Genomic DNA, 17,427 nt, shown 5'->3' with positions numbered 1-17,427 from the left:
ACTCAAGGTCCTCACACTGACTGCTGGCAGGGCCTGCGATTCCATCCTTCTCTGGTATGACTCCATCCCTGTCCCCAACCATGCCCCACAGAATCCCAGAGGAGTTAGTGAAGGGGCTCCTTAGCCTGACAGTTCTCACCGTGGTCTCTCTTTGTTGACATCAGGGGCATTGCCCAAAAGTTCAGAAATGAATTTCTGTCCTTTTGTACAACTGCTGTGTTACTTGCTATTCTCTTTGAGTCCGTGTGTGATAGTCTATTAAGATGATCATTTAAAAAGGCCAGTTGTCATCCACTAACAAAGTTTCAGATGGTTATCTCACAGCCTGTGGACCATACTGCCACATCCAGCCCAATCTTTGGTGTCCCATGCTCCTGGCATGCGGGCTCTGAAATGCTGCCTCAGGTTCCTTCAGTGAAGCAGTAGAGATTCATGGTCCCAGAGCACAGTGGAAGAATCAAGGGCTCAAGTTTAAAGGCTTTTCTCTAATCAATCCTGTCATCTGCCTCTCTTGCAGGCTACAGACCTGTCTCGAATTCAGGGCATCCCCCTACCTGCCCACACTCAGGTTCTAGTTCAGTGGAGACTTATCGTCCCTCAGGGATTATTTAGTTTTGTGTTTTTGCTTTTGTTAATGTTTTCTCTTTATTCCTTCTGTAATTTTTCCATGGTTGATTTTGGGTACAGGAAACAGTAGCCCATGTTTGATTGTCATCAGCTGCTATGGATAAGGTACTAAATCTGTAAATGAATTAAGGAAAATCGATATTCTTACAATGTCTGTGCCTCACGAATACACATAACATACTATTCTGGTTGAGACTTCTTTTTCCTAAGTCAGTCAGGAAATTCTTCTAATTGCCTCCATGTAGATTATATACATTTTTGTATGGTTTCTTTCTAGGTATGTTTTTTATATTATTGCTTTAGTCTCTGGTGTATTTTCTTTTTTTTTTTTTTTCCTTTTTTTTGATTTTTTTTTAACATCTTTATTGGAGCAGTATTGCTTCACAATGGTGTGTTAGTTTCTGCTTTGTAACAAAGTGAATCAGTTATACATATATCCCCGTATCTCTTCCCTCTTGCATCTCCCTCCCTCCCACCCTCCCTATCCCACCCCTCTAGGTGGTCACAAAGCACCGAGCTGATCTCCCTGTGCTAAGCGACTGCTTCCCGCTAGCTCTCTGTTTGACATTTGGTAGTGTATATATGTCCATGCCACTCTCTCACTTTGTCCCAGCTTACCCTTCCCCCTCCCCGTATCCTCAGGTCCATTCTCTAGTAGGTCTGCATCTTTATTCCCATCTTGCCCCTAGGTTCTTCATGACCATATTTCTTTTTTCTTAGATTCCATATGTATGTGTTAGCATACGGTATTTGTTTTTCTCTTTCTGACTTACTTCACTCTGTATGACAGACTCTAGGTCCATCCACCTCACTACAAATAACTCAATATGTAGGCTTTTTAAACTAGCTCCTTTTGCTAATCAGTATACATTTAAGTTTCTCTATATCTGTTTGTGGTTTGAAATGTCATTTCTCTTCATGGCTGAATAGCATTCCATCATGTGGACTACCACAGTTTGTTTACCCATTCATCTGCTGAAGGTCATCTTGGTTGATTTCAGTTTTTGGCAACTATGAATTTGTGTACTCTTAACATTGGTTTGAAGGCTTTCGGATGGACATAAGTTTTCAACTCCTTTGAGTAAATACCTAGGCGTTTAATTGCTAGATCATATGATAAGATTATGTTTAGCTTAAAAGAAACTTCCAGCCAGTTTCCAGACAGTGTGTCTCTATCACTTTGCATTCCCTTTAGCACTGAATGAGAGTTCCTATTGGTCCCCATCCTTGCCAGCATTTGGTATTGTCAGGTGTTTGTTTTTGTTTTAGCCATATTAATAGGTATCTCATTGTTGTTTAAATCCCAAACTCCCTGAAGACCTGTGATGTTGATCGTCTTTTCGTATGCTATTTGCCGTCTGTGTATATTTTTGGTGAGGCGTCTGTTCAGCTCTTTTCACCACTGTTAAATTGACGTTTTTGTTTTCTTATTGTTGAGTTTTTTAAGAGTTCATTGTATATTTTTGATTCATGTTTATTATCAGATATGTGTCTTACAATTATTTTTTTCCCAGTCTGCGGCTTGTCTTTTCATTCTCTTAATAGTACCTTTTACAGAGTAGAAGTTTTTAATTTTAATGAAGTTCAGCTTATCATTTTTCTCTTTCATGGATTGTGCTTTTGGTGTTGTGTCTAAAATCTCGTTGCCAAACCCAAGATTTTCTCCTATATTTCCTTCTGTTTTTTTGTTTTGTTTTGTTTTGTTTTGTTTTCCCACTCCGCATGGCAGGCAGGATCTTAGTTCCCTGACCAAGGATCAAACCCATGCCCCCTGCCGTGGAAGTGCAGTCTTAACCACTGGACCATGAGGGAAGGCCCGGGCTTTTTTTAAATTTTGAGTTTTCCATTTAGGTCTGTGATCCATTTTGAGTTAATTATTTTGCAACATGTAAAGTCTGTATCAACATTCTTTTTTGTTGTGTGCGCATGTCTAGTTGTCCCAGCACTGTGAGTTAAAAGACTCCTTTCTCTATTGAATTGCCTTTGCTCCTTTGTTAAAGGTCAGTTGACTGTATGAGGGGTCTATTTCTAGGTTTTCTATTCTGTGCCTTGGTCTATTTGTCTCTTCTTTTGCTAATAGTATGTGGTCTTGATTATTGTAGCTTTAAAGTCCGTTTTGAAATCCAGTAATATCAGTTCTCTGACTTTGATCTTCTTCGGTATTGATTTGAGTTGGTTATTATGGATCTTTTCATTTTTTATATAAACTTTAGATTGTTTGTTGCTATCTACAAAATAACTTGCTGGAGTTTTGAGCAGAATTGTATTGCGTGTATAAATCAAGTTGGGAGTAACTGACATCTCAACAATCTTGCATCCTCCTATCCATGAACATGGAGTGTTTCTCTATTTATTTAGATCTTCTTTAATTTTTTTCAGTGACGTTTGTATTTCTCATATAAATCTTATACGTATATTTTTAAGAGTTATTTATAATCAATCTTTTTTTGGTGCTAATGTAAGATGGCATTAGGTTTTTCAATTGCAAATTCCATTTGTTTATTGGACAACAATTGACTGTTGAGTATTAACCTTGGCTTATTAATACCAGGAGTTTTCTTGTTGTTGATTATTTGAGATTTCCTACATAGACAGTTAGGTCATCTGTGAGCAAAAACAGCATTTACACTTGACTGCTCTCATCTGGAACCTCCTCTCTTTCTCACCCCTTGTTTTAACTTGTCATTTATTTAGGTCTTAGAGTGTGTCTCACCATCTTCTTGATATGGCGGCAGCTCCTAGGCTCTAAAGTTCTGTGCACAGTGGCTCAGTCTTCTTTTTCTTACCATCCCCAGTTCTGCCATGGAGCCTTCCAAAGAGTAGATGCTCAATTAATGGTTGGGAATAAGAGTGGCAACGATAAGGATGTCTACTTTATTATTGTTTAATTTCTCTCACAGTCTTGAATAATCTAAGAAAACATCTTTCAATTTTACAAAAAGAAGCACTAAAAGAATAAACCAAACCAAAAATGTACCACCATTTACTCTTTTTCTTTTCTTTTTTACTGGACCCACATTATTTAACTGCCGAGTCTATTCACAGTTCCATGGAAATCCCTCTTCCATTGCTGTGTTTTCTTGTTCGAGGTCATAAAAAAAATGGAAGGTTTCTAAATTTGTTTTATAAAATATGAAAACTTTAACTTGTACCTGATAAAAGTAATGAATGTGTGATCCATACTGTCACCAGCAGAATGGCGATTTCCTTGGTTCTTGCCCTCCCAAAGAGGAAGAATTCAATCGAGAGGCGTAGAGCAGTTTTAAGTAGCAAGAGTTCAGTTAAGCAGAGCAAAAGTACACTCCCGAGAAAGCAGGAGAGCGGGCTGTCTGGAAACCAGAAGCAGCCCCGCAATGGGGTAGGGCCGTGTTTTGTAGAGTGGTGGTCCCTCCCTGTGTCCTGTGTTATTTGACTGACAAATCGATTGACAGCTTTAGGTTATGTAACTTTCCTGCTAGTATGCAGGCACTTACCCATAAGCACCCAAGCAGAACCCATGGGGTGGGGCGGGGAAGCAAAAGCCGCAATGCTAAGTTATTACAAATGAGGCATAACGAACCCTGGGTTACCTTGAGTCACCTTCTCGGTCTTGGTGCGCCTGCGTCAACCTGTGCTGGCGGTTTTGTCTTGCTTGGTCCTGGTATGGCTGGAAACCTAGCAGTGGTCCTTGACCACGAGAGGGAGGATCTCTGGGCATGCTCCAGCCACCGGTGTCCAGGTAGGGGAGGGAAAGACGAACCGTCCAGGATGGGGCAGGCCCGCTCATCTGTGACTCGCTATCCTCATCTTGGCTCTGGGCACCCTCTTCAGATCCTGGGCAGGAAACCCCTGCATCACGACAGCTAGTGGCTGGGGCTCCCCGAGGCTCCCGGCGAGCGCCAGCAGCACGGGAGCTCGGGGGAGTACCCCGAGAAACAGAAGCGGGGGAGGAGGGCGACTCTTCTATCTCTGCCGCCGCCGCCGCCGCCGCCGCCGCCGCCGCCTCAGTGGCCTGGGCACCCTTGAGACTCTGAGTCTCCCCCCGGGCCTGGTGGCGTCTCTCGCGGGCACGGCGCTTCCTCTTCTGGCCCCGAGGCACGATGACACAGGTCAGGGCCAGCAGGCGGGAGTGTGGGCAGGAAGGCAGGCAATGAGGGCACCTGGGGGAGGGACAAGGAGATGCTGTGAGCACCTTCAGCGGGGAGATTCCTCCCTGGCTTTAACCAAGGCCGCCTCTGCAGGGTCCTTGAGGGCACTGCTCGAGGACCCACAGGGCTCCCGTTCTCCTGCTCCGCCTGTCCCCTGAGACCCCTGTGGAGGGCGGTAGAGTGAGCCTTGGGCTACAGGCTGCCAGCCTACCTGAGTGTCCCTGGGGTGACAGAAGGGGCTGCCAGTGGGACCTTCCGCGTTCTAGGGCGGGGAGTCTGCTCAGTTCATCTTCAGGATCTTTAGGTGGACGGCAGCCAGGGCCTGGGCTTCCTCCTCTCTGTTGCTCTGCAGTTGACACCTCAGTGGTCCCGGGGACCCATGAGGAGGAAGTGAGGGGTGCCCCAGCTCACCGCCCTGACAGGGGGAACACAGTGCTGACAGCTCTGTGGAGTCCTTTCTATCCTGGGATCACTGGGTCCTCAGTCCCTATTCAGTGCTCTCAGTTGGCTTCACGTAGGGCCTGGGACCCACCCTTCTGCCCTCTAATGGCTTTACCTTCAGGCTAAGGATCTCACCTCCCTTAGACCTGACGTAAAGGAGCCTCGGCCCGACTGCCCTGTCCTGAGCCTTCAAGTGCTGAAAGCAGGGGCAAGGCTAGACTCTTTGTCGTCCCCACAGCTCCGGGGGTGGGGCATGTTCCCCTTAGTCGTCACTCAGCGTTCTCAGTTTGACTCCTGGGAAGGCCTGTGGCTCCTCTCTCTTTACCTGAGGACATGTGCTCGTAGAAAGGCCCACAGCTCTCTGAGGCCCAACAGAAGGAAGTGAGGGTAGCCTGATTCCCCACGTCTACCTGTGGTCTCCGAAGGCAGAAAGCTGTGGCAGGCGAATCCAGGCCTTATTACGGTTGGCCGCGCCAGTCCTCACTCAGGCTCCTCCGTCTGACTCCTGGGAAGACCTGTAATTTCTCGCTCTCTTCACCTATTAACTGTCCTCCCGTCTCTGTCACCCTGGGAGGAGTTAAGGGTTGCCTCTGCTCGGCCTGACATCTATCCAGGCGTCTCCCAGGACTGACGGCAGGGGAGAGATGATGTGCTGCCCCCATCGTTATGGTTTTCCTGCTCCACTCCAGCCTTAGGTCCTCACCCCAACTCCTAGCACAACCTGGAAAGTCCCCCTGTGCTGAGTCAGCCAGCCTCAGAGCAAAGTCCTCACCACCCTGAGTCCCCAGAAGGAGAAGTCACAGTAGGCCACATGCAGCCACAGCTCTCTCTGAGGGGCTTCTGAGGACTAACAGCAGAGGGCAAGATTCTCCGGGCTCCACTCTTCTGGGCTTTGTGACCTCAGTAGTCCTCACTGTGTCAGGATCTGGGACTCTTCCCTCTACTGACCTGAGTCCTCCAGAGCTGGAAGCAAGTGGGGGACACATCGAACTACCCCTGCCTGGGGCTTCCCAGGGCCGAAAGGGTGGTGGGGCTCTGTGTTCCTCTCTCTTTTCGGTTGGGCGTTCCCCTTGGTCCTCACTCAGGAGTCCTTACACCGACTCTTCCCGTGACCTAGAGAGGCCTGTCCTCTCATACCACAGCCTTTAATTCCCTGAGACCACCTAGGAGGATGTGAGGGTTGCCTCGCGTGGGCATGACTGCCTGTGGTCACTCATGGGCGACAGTAAGGGAGGGATTCTGTGGCGTCCCCACTTTTATGATTTGGGTGGTTCCCTCAGTCCTCACGGTGCTCTGCTTTGACTCTTGGCAGGACCTGGAACTCCTCCCTGTGCGAACGTGAGGCTGGCCCCTGAGACCAAGTGCCTCATCTACCGGAGATGCTCTAAAAGGAAACGTGTGGGGCGCATCATGCCAACATTCCTGGATTTGCCGAGGGGAAGTATCCAGTGGCAGGGCTCTGTTCTAGGTGGAGTCCCTTTATCCTCATTTAGAGTCACTAGATTTCCAGTCTCTACTGAGTGAGGCTGTTCCCAACAGACCAAGGCCCTCGCCTCCCTGAGACCACTCCCAGTGGAAAGAGGGGGCACGTCAGCCAGAAAGCTTTGTCCTGGGCCGCCTGGGGCTGACATCAGGGGTGGGACTCTGCATTCTCCTCTGTTCTGGAGTGAGTGGTCCCCTTGCTCCTCATTCAGGGTCCTCATCGTGATGCCGGACCAGACCCAGGACTCCGCCCTCCACTCCCCTGAAGCTGTGCTCCTCAGAACAAAGGCGTTACCTTCTTGGAAATTCGGAATTGGAAGTCAGGATGAACCAGATCTGTCCAAAGCTGTTGGGGTCTTCTGAGGAGCAGGATTTTACAAGGCCCCACTCTTCTGGAGTCAGTGGCCCCTCAGTCCTAACTCAGGTTTCTTACCTTGACTTCAGGTGGCATATGGGACTCCAGCCTCCCTGCTGACTGTCTGCCTGCCAGCCTCAGGCCAAGGCTTTCACCTTCCTGAGACACCAGAAGGGGAGGTAAGAGACCTATTCCCTGGCTACCCCTGCCGGGGGCCTCTGTGTGGTCCCCTTTGTTATGGGGGGTCCACTCATCAGCACCCAGTGTCCTCACCCTGAATCAAATTAAGGCCTGTTAGGATCCCCTACTTGGGCAGGATTGGAGATGCTGCCACAAGACCAAGGAACTCGCCTCCCTGAGAACCTCTCCACCCTTGCCCCGGAGGAAAAGAAGGGGTACCTTCAGACACACAGCTCTGCCCATGGCCACACAAGGGAGAAAGCAGGGTACACTTTGTGGGGCCCCCTTCTCTTCTAAGGTCCTCACCTTGAATAACTATCAGAGGCTGGGACTCCTCCCTCCACTGACCTGAGGACACAGCTCTTAAACCAAGGCTTTTATGTCCCTGAGAAACTTGAAGAGTAAATGAGGAGATGCTGATCTTTTCAGGTTATCTGGCATTGCATATGTAGAAGACCCCATTGTCACCGAATATTTTTTTTTTTATTCATACCATTCACTTATTCAGCGTTACTATTACTGTGTTCCAAAACAGTGCTTTGGGAACAGGGCCCCTTTTATCCCATGAGATACCTTTTGGAGTGGTGAGAAGAAAAATGAATTAAAAGACATAAGGTCTGCCTTAGGCTGGGAGGAGTGGAAGAGTGTAGGCTCTAGACTATTCCCGACCAGGGGACTAGACCCAGCAAGGTCACTTAATCAGTCTTGTGAACTTGAGAAATTTGCAAGTTATTCACCTAGAAAGGGAGTCTGCCAAATCCTATCCTGCATGAATGTTGGAATGTTATGTACTACATATAAAGCAGTGGCATACTCATTAAGAAATATTGGGTTTTTGATGAATGGCAGTTATGATGTGATTATTATGAACCCCCAAAATACCACCCTCCCATCAGAGTTTATTTTTAATCCAGTAGGTAGCAGAGAATATGCAGTGCACTAGGACAAAAGAAACAAATACTCACAAATGAGAAAGTTTAAAAGAAATAAGGCAAACCACGAATTAAATACCTTTTACTCTATGTTTTCTCCATTTTTTGTTTCCAAATATTTTCTGTGGTCGTCTTTCACGTTTCCATGAAAATCTCTATTGCAGTGCCATGTTTTCTACTTGTGGATCATACAGAAAATATAGATGGTTCGTGAATTTCTTTTACATGTACCAAAACTGTAACTTTAGAACTCTTTAAACAGCAATAAATATGCAAGCAATGTCATGTACGAATTCAATACTCTTAAGAAAACACACTATCTATTACAAGATAAAAACATTTGAAAAAACCTAAATAAGTCAATAAATAAGGTATAGAGGTTACTAGTTTAAAACAGGAAGATAAATAAGATCTATACTTTGTCCCCTCCACCCCTACTACTCTGCACTATTTAGGAGCTTGACTGCTCCCTTCCAAAACAAAGTGAACAAACTGCCCGCGGCCTCCCTCCCTAGATGTGGGAGGAGCTGCGGGGCCTTGGCCCTGGAAGTGCACTGCCCTCAGCCATAGCTGCAGCTCTGGCCGCGGCTCTCACTCCTGCTCTCTCTTCCTCATCTTCCAGAGCCTCCTCATAGAGATCTGGGAAGGCACTGGGGACGGTACCAGCGATCTTGGCCACAAACTCCAGCACTTTCATCTTGCTGGTTTCAGCCAGGGCTCTCGGGCCCCACAGGAACTCATAGCGCGGAGGATCGCTGTTGGGCACCTGGCGGTACGTCAGGTACTTCTGCTGCACGAAATCTTCGCTGATGATCCTCCTGGGCTCCCCAAAGATCGAGTGCCTCCTCCCAGCATACAACCCCACCGCATTGAGGAATTCCCAGATCTCCTCCTCGGTGGCACGGTTGCCCTTCTTGAAGATCATGCCCAGTAGAATCATCAGGAGACCGGACGTGGGCAGCCCCGACTCATCACTCGGCCTTCCCTCGCTGGGGAGGGCCAGCTTGCTGATGAGGGCGTAGGAGTGACGGCTGGGGTCGACTTCCTTCAGCTCGAGGCCAAAGACCAGCTCCATGCACTCAGAGGCTCTCCGGAGGATCTCAGGGAAGTGCTTCGTGTACTTCTTGCTGACAGCCTTCAGCATTTCTGCCTGCGGGATGGGCTCGTTCAGCTTGTACGTCTCCAGCAGGACCTGCACCAACATGCTGGCCTTCATGGACAGAGGATCTATGCAAGTGCTGTGAGTGGAAGGTGCTGTGTGGGAGGTACTTACACTTTCCTCATCTTGGCTCACCCGGGCACCCTCTTCAGATCCTGGGCAGGAAACCCCTGCATCACGAGAGCTAGTGGCTGGGGCTCCCTGAGGCTCCCGGCGAGCGCCAGCAGCACGGGAGCTCGGGGGAGTACCCCGAGAAACAGAAGCGGGGGAGGGGGGCGACTCTTCTATCTCTGCCGCCGCCGCTGCCGCCGCCTCAGTGGCCTGGGCACCCTTGAGACTCTGAGTCTCCCCCCGGGCCTGGTGGCGTCTCTCGCGGGCACGGCGCTTCCTCTTCTGGCCCCGAGGCATGATGACACAGGTTAGGGCCAGCAGGCGGGAGTGTGGGCAGGAAGGCAGACAATGAGGGCACCTGGGGGAGGGACAAGGAGATGCTGTGAGCACCTTCAGCGGGGAGATTCCTCCCTGGCTTTAACCAAGGCCGCCTCTGCAGGGTCCTTGAGGGCACTGCTCGAGGACCCACAGGGCTCCCGTTCTCCTGCTCCGCCTGTCCCCTGAGACCCCTGTGGAGGACGGTAGAGTGAGCCTTGGGGCACAGCCAGCCAGCCCTGCCTGGGCGGTACGGGGGTGACAGTGGGGGCTGGCAGGGGACGTAGGTCCTCGTGGTTCCCATTCAGAGTCAGGATGACAGTTGCTGGCAAGACTCCCCCACCCTCCCCCCCCCCACCCCATCCCGTCTGCTGCTCTGAAGTTGACACCACCATCTTCCATGACACCCAGGAGGAGGAAAGGAGGGAGCGTTCAGCCCACCACCGAAGGGTCCTGGGACCCTCCCTTCTGCTGCCTGGTGATGGCCCCTTCAGAACAAAGCTCTAACCTCCCTTGGACCTGGCAGAGGAAATTACGGGCAGTCTCAGCCTGACAGTCCTTCCTTGGGAGTTTACGGGTTGGCAGGAGGGGACAGGCCATATTCTCTCTCGTCCCTTCTCTTCGGGGTGGGTGGCTCCCTTAGTCCTCACTCGGGGTCCTCCCTGGACGGCCGGTGCAGCCTGGAGCTCCCCTCTTGCCCCGAGGGCCATCTGCTCGCACCAGTGCCGGCACCTCCTTGAGTCTCATTAGGAGGCAGTGAGGGTGACCACGCGGCCGCATGTGGCAGAGTTTTACCAAGCCTGCAGCGTGCGGCAGACAGGTCGAGGCCCTGTGGTTGGCGGCCCCACTGGTCCTCACTCAAGGGCTTGGGCTGACTCTTGGGAGTGCTCAGGGACGCGCCTTCTGCTGGCCTGCACCTCCCCTCTCAGACAGCCGCCCTCCCTTCTCCGTGTGTGGCCGGAAGGAAGCGGCTGACAGCAGGGGAGGGGTTCTGAGGTGCCCTTGCGACGGGGAGGACGGTCCTCACCCTGACTCCTCCCGTGCCCTGGAAATCCTCCCTCTGCTGACCTGCGGCCAGCCCCTCAGAACAAGGCCCCCTCCTCCCTGAGTCTCCCGCGTCCGTCCGTCCGTCCGTCCGCGTTCGCACTGAGGGAGCCCCTCCATCTTGAGACCTGCCCGGAGGCTCCCAGGCTGACGTCAGGGGCGGGGTCTGCGTGGCCGCCATTCTGGGGTGTGGAGCCCCTCGGACCCCACGAGGGTCCCGTCCTTCACTGCACAGGGCCTGGGGCGCTCCCTCTACTGAGCTGAGCCAGGGTCCACCAACCTCAGAGCGAGGCCTTCCTTGCCCGAGACCCCGCGGGGGAAGCGGATGGACTTGGGGCCTAACAGCCAGGCCCGAGCCTCTCGGGCCGAGAGCAGGGGCGGGGTGGGCGGGGCCTGTGTGGCCGCCTCTTTGGGGAGGGAAAGGGGATTGGGGGTGTCGGGGGCGTCCCCGCACTTCTAACTGGGGTTACCTCACACTTTAACACCTGAGGAGACGTGGGACTCCTCCCGCGGCTCACCCTCGCAGGACGGCAGCTCTCAAAAATGGCCTCGCCCCCACAGCGTGGTTAGGAGGACGTCGCATCCGGTCATGCGCATCTGGGCTCCAGGAGGACAGCAGGGGCGGGGCGGGTCCGGCCGGCCGGGGCGGGGCGGACCCCGGCCGGGGTGGGGTGGGGCGGGGCGGGGCGGGGCGGGGCAGGGCGGGGCGAGGCGGGGCGGGGCGAGGCGGGACGGGAGGTGTGGGGTGGTGCCGGCGGAGCTTCCCGCAGGACTGGCACGTGGGCCTTTCATTGACTCTTGGCAGGTCCTGGGACTTTTCCCTCTGCTGAGCTGAGTCAGCAGGCGTCACACCTTGGCTCTCATTTCTGTGGGCACCCCCAGCCGGAAGTATCTGGGGGCCTGAGCCTCACAGCCATGCCTGGGTCCCCCGAGACTGACAGTGAGGCCTCTTTGGGGCCCCCTGTTCTATGGTGGATGCTGCTCTCAATCCCCTCTCAGTGTCTTCTCTTGACTCCCTGTAGGTGCTGGGCTACCTCCCGTCTGCTGACCTGAGGCCGAGGCCTCGCATCAAAGACATCAGCTCCCTGAGACTGCTGGTGTGAAGTGCAGGCACATCTCATCTGGACACTTCTGCCTGGAGCCTCCCAGAGATGGCTGGTGCAGGTAAGATGAGCTGAGGGGAAAGGAGACGAGACTCTCTTCTGTGGTTTGGAGCCCATCAGGTCTCACTCAAGGTCCTCACACTGACTGCTGGCAGGGCCTGCGATTCCATCCTTCTCTGGTATGACTCCATCCCTGTCCCCAACCATGCCCCACAGAATCCCAGAGGAGTTAGTGAAGGGGCTCCTTAGCCTGACAGTTCTCACCGTGGTCTCTCTTTGTTGACATCAGGGGCATTGCCCAAAAGTTCAGAAATGAATTTCTGTCCTTTTGTACAACTGCTGTGTTACTTGCTATTCTCTTTGAGTCCGTGTGTGATAGTCTATTAAGATGATCATTTAAAAAGGCCAGTTGTCATCCACTAACAAAGTTTCAGATGGTTATCTCACAGCCTGTGGACCATACTGCCACATCCAGCCCAATCTTTGGTGTCCCATGCTCCTGGCATGCGGGCTCTGAAATGCTGCCTCAGGTTCCTTCAGTGAAGCAGTAGAGATTCATGGTCCCAGAGCACAGTGGAAGAATCAAGGGCTCAAGTTTAAAGGCTTTTCTCTAATCAATCCTGTCATCTGCCTCTCTTGCAGGCTACAGACCTGTCTCGAATTCAGGGCATCCCCCTACCTGCCCACACTCAGGTTCTAGTTCAGTGGAGACTTATCGTCCCTCAGGGATTATTTAGTTTTGTGTTTTTGCTTTTGTTAATGTTTTCTCTTTATTCCTTCTGTAATTTTTCCATGGTTGATTTTGGGTACAGGAAACAGTAGCCCATGTTTGATTGTCATCAGCTGCTATGGATAAGGTACTAAATCTGTAAATGAATTAAGGAAAATCGATATTCTTACAATATCTGTGCCTCACGAATACACATAACATACTATTCTGGTTGAGACTTCTTTTTCCTAAGTCAGTCAGGAAATTCTTCTAATTGCCTCCATGTAGATTATATACATTTTTGTATGGTTTCTTTCTAGGTATGTTTTTTATATTATTGCTTTAGTCTCTGGTGTATTTTCTTTTTTTTTTTTTTTTCCTTTTTTTTGATTTTTTTTTAACATCTTTATTGGAGCAGTATTGCTTCACAATGGTGTGTTAGTTTCTGCTTTGTAACAAAGTGAATCAGTTATACATATATCCCCGTATCTCTTCCCTCTTGCATCTCCCTCCCTCCCACCCTCCCTATCCCACCCCTCTAGGTGGTCACAAAGCACCGAGCTGATCTCCCTGTGCTAAGCGACTGCTTCCCGCTAGCTCTCTGTTTGACATTTGGTAGTGTATATATGTCCATGCCACTCTCTCACTTTGTCCCAGCTTACCCTTCCCCCTCCCCGTATCCTCAGGTCCATTCTCTAGTAGGTCTGCATCTTTATTCCCATCTTGCCCCTAGGTTCTTCATGACCATATTTCTTTTTTCTTAGATTCCATATGTATGTGTTAGCATACGGTATTTGTTTTTCTCTTTCTGACTTACTTCACTCTGTATGACAGACTCTAGGTCCATCCACCTCACTACAAATAACTCAATATGTAGGCTTTTTAAACTAGCTCCTTTTGCTAATCAGTATACATTTAAGTTTCTCTATATCTGTTTGTGGTTTGAAATGTCATTTCTCTTCATGGCTGAATAGCATTCCATCATGTGGACTACCACAGTTTGTTTACCCATTCATCTGCTGAAGGTCATCTTGGTTGATTTCAGTTTTTGGCAACTATGAATTTGTGTACTCTTAACATTGGTTTGAAGGCTTTCGGATGGACATAAGTTTTCAACTCCTTTGAGTAAATACCTAGGCGTTTAATTGCTAGATCATATGATAAGATTATGTTTAGCTTAAAAGAAACTTCCAGCCAGTTTCCAGACAGTGTGTCTCTATCACTTTGCATTCCCTTTAGCACTGAATGAGAGTTCCTATTGGTCCCCATCCTTGCCAGCATTTGGTATTGTCAGGTGTTTGTTTTTGTTTTAGCCATATTAATAGGTATCTCATTGTTGTTTAAATCCCAAACTCCCTGAAGACCTGTGATGTTGATCGTCTTTTCGTATGCTATTTGCCGTCTGTGTATATTTTTGGTGAGGCGTCTGTTCAGCTCTTTTCACCACTGTTAAATTGACGTTTTTGTTTTCTTATTGTTGAGTTTTTTAAGAGTTCATTGTATATTTTTGATTCATGTTTATTATCAGATATGTGTCTTACAATTATTTTTTTCCCAGTCTGCGGCTTGTCTTTTCATTCTCTTAATAGTACCTTTTACAGAGTAGAAGTTTTTAATTTTAATGAAGTTCAGCTTATCATTTTTCTCTTTCATGGATTGTGCTTTTGGTGTTGCGTCTAAAATCTCGTTGCCAAACCCAAGATTTTCTCCTATATTTCCTTCTGTTTTTTTGTTTTGTTTTGTTTTGTTTTGTTTTCCCACTCCGCATGGCAGGCAGGATCTTAGTTCCCTGACCAAGGATCAAACCCATGCCCCCTGCCGTGGAAGTGCAGTCTTAACCACTGGACCATGAGGGAAGGCCCGGGCTTTTTTTAAATTTTGAGTTTTCCATTTAGGTCTGTGATCCATTTTGAGTTAATTATTTTGCAACATGTAAAGTCTGTATCAACATTCTTTTTTGTTGTGTGCGCATGTCTAGTTGTCCCAGCACTGTGAGTTAAAAGACTCCTTTCTCTATTGAATTGCCTTTGCTCCTTTGTTAAAGGTCAGTTGACTGTATGAGGGGTCTATTTCTAGGTTTTCTATTCTGTGCCTTGGTCTATTTGTCTCTTCTTTTGCTAATAGTATGTGGTCTTGATTATTGTAGCTTTAAAGTCCGTTTTGAAATCCAGTAATATCAGTTCTCTGACTTTGATCTTCTTCGGTATTGATTTGAGTTGGTTATTATGGATCTTTTCATTTTTTATATAAACTTTAGATTGTTTGTTGCTATCTACAAAATAACTTGCTGGAGTTTTGAGCAGAATTGTATTGCGTGTATAAATCAAGTTGGGAGTAACTGACATCTCAACAATCTTGCATCCTCCTATCCATGAACATGGAGTGTTTCTCTATTTATTTAGATCTTCTTTAATTTTTTTCAGTGACGTTTGTATTTCTCATATAAATCTTATACGTATATTTTTAAGAGTTATTTATAATCAATCTTTTTTTGGTGCTAATGTAAGATGGCATTAGGTTTTTCAATTGCAAATTCCATTTGTTTATTGGACAACAATTGACTGTTGAGTATTAACCTTGGCTTATTAATACCAGGAGTTTTCTTGTTGTTGATTATTTGAGATTTCCTACATAGACAGTTAGGTCATCTGTGAGCAAAAACAGCATTTACACTTGACTGCTCTCATCTGGAACCTCCTCTCTTTCTCACCCCTTGTTTTAACTTGTCATTTATTTAGGTCTTAGAGTGTGTCTCACCATCTTCTTGATATGGCGGCAGCTCCTAGGCTCTAAAGTTCTGTGCACAGTGGCTCAGTCTTCTTTTTCTTACCATCCCCAGTTCTGCCATGGAGCCTTCCAAAGAGTAGATGCTCAATTAATGGTTGGGAATAAGAGTGGCAACGATAAGGATGTCTACTTTATTATTGTTTAATTTCTCTCACAGTCTTGAATAATCTAAGAAAACATCTTTCAATTTTACAAAAAGAAGCACTAAAAGAATAAACCAAACCAAAAATGTACCACCATTTACTCTTTTTCTTTTCTTTTTTACTGGACCCACATTATTTAACTGCCGAGTCTATTCACAGTTCCATGGAAATCCCTCTTCCATTGCTGTGTTTTCTTGTTCGAGGTCATAAAAAAAATGGAAGGTTTCTAAATTTGTTTTATAAAATATGAAAACTTTAACTTGTACCTGATAAAAGTAATGAATGTGTGATCCATACTGTCACCAGCAGAATGGCGATTTCCTTGGTTCTTGCCCTCCCAAAGAGGAAGAATTCAATCGAGAGGCGTAGAGCAGTTTTAAGTAGCAAGAGTTCAGTTAAGCAGAGCAAAAGTACACTCCCGAGAAAGCAGGAGAGCGGGCTGTCTGGAAACCAGAAGCAGCCCCGCAATGGGGTAGGGCCGTGTTTTGTAGAGTGGTGGTCCCTCCCTGTGTCCTGTGTTATTTGACTGACAAATCGATTGACAGCTTTAGGTTATGTAACTTTCCTGCTAGTATGCAGGCACTTACCCATAAGCACCCAAGCAGAACCCATGGGGTGGGGCGGGGAAGCAAAAGCCGCAATGCTAAGTTATTACAAATGAGGCATAACGAACCCTGGGTTACCTTGAGTCACCTTCTCGGTCTTGGTGCGCCTGCGTCAACCTGTGCTGGCGGTTTTGTCTTGCTTGGTCCTGGTATGGCTGGAAACCTAGCAGTGGTCCTTGACCACGAGAGGGAGGATCTCTGGGCATGCTCCAGCCACCGGTGTCCAGGTAGGGGAGGGAAAGACGAACCGTCCAGGATGGGGCAGGCCCGCTCATCTGTGACTCGCTATCCTCATCTTGGCTCTGGGCACCCTCTTCAGATCCTGGGCAGGAAACCCCTGCATCACGACAGCTAGTGGCTGGGGCTCCCCGAGGCTCCCGGCGAGCGCCAGCAGCACGGGAGCTCGGGGGAGTACCCCGAGAAACAGAAGCGGGGGAGGAGGGCGACTCTTCTATCTCTGCCGCCGCCGCCGCCGCCGCCGCCGCCGCCGCCTCAGTGGCCTGGGCACCCTTGAGACTCTGAGTCTCCCCCCGGGCCTGGTGGCGTCTCTCGCGGGCACGGCGCTTCCTCTTCTGGCCCCGAGGCACGATGACACAGGTCAGGGCCAGCAGGCGGGAGTGTGGGCAGGAAGGCAGGCAATGAGGGCACCTGGGGGAGGGACAAGGAGATGCTGTGAGCACCTTCAGCGGGGAGATTCCTCCCTGGCTTTAACCAAGGCCGCCTCTGCAGGGTCCTTGAGGGCACTGCTCGAGGACCCACAGGGCTCCCGTTCTCCTGCTCCGCCTGTCCCCTGAGACCCCTGTGGAGGGCGGTAGAGTGAGCCTTGGGCTACAGGCTGCCAGCCTACCTGAGTGTCCCTGGGGTGACAGAAGGGGCTGCCAGTGGGACCTTCCGCGTTCTAGGGCGGGGAGTCTGCTCAGTTCATCTTCAGGATCTTTAGGTGGACGGCAGCCAGGGCCTGGGCTTCCTCCTCTCTGTTGCTCTGCAGTTGACACCTCAGTGGTCCCGGGGACCCATGAGGAGGAAGTGAGGGGTGCCCCAGCTCACCGCCCTGACAGGGGGAACACAGTGCTGACAGCTCTGTGGAGTCCTTTCTATCCTGGGATCACTGGGTCCTCAGTCCCTATTCAGTGCTCTCAGTTGGCTTCACGTAGGGCCTGGGACCCACCCTTCTGCCCTCTAATGGCTTTACCTTCAGGCTAAGGACCTCACCTCCCTTAGACCTGACGTAAAGGAGCCTCGGCCCGACTGCCCTGTCCTGAGCCTTCAAGTGCTGAAAGCAGGGGCAAGGCTAGACTCTTTGTCGT

At 49.5% G+C, this 17,427-nt stretch overlaps 1 pseudogene across 1 annotated transcript; it reads right to left on the bottom strand.

The window, feature by feature from the left end:
- Nucleotides 1–8,517: 8,517 nt before the first annotated feature.
- On the bottom strand, nucleotides 8,518–9,711 carry LOC309651839 (melanoma-associated antigen B4 pseudogene; annotated as a pseudogene). The gene has a single exon. The product of its transcript is annotated as a melanoma-associated antigen B4 pseudogene (transcript).
- Between the last annotated feature and the right edge of the window lie 7,716 nt (nucleotides 9,712–17,427).

This window comes from Balaenoptera physalus, assembly GCF_965194825.1.
Source record: "Balaenoptera physalus genome assembly, chromosome: X".
Classification (NCBI taxonomy): Eukaryota; Metazoa; Chordata; class Mammalia; order Artiodactyla; family Balaenopteridae; genus Balaenoptera; species Balaenoptera physalus.
Note: the sequence above shows the minus strand (reverse complement) of the source record. Positions and strands in the feature narration are given on the sequence as shown.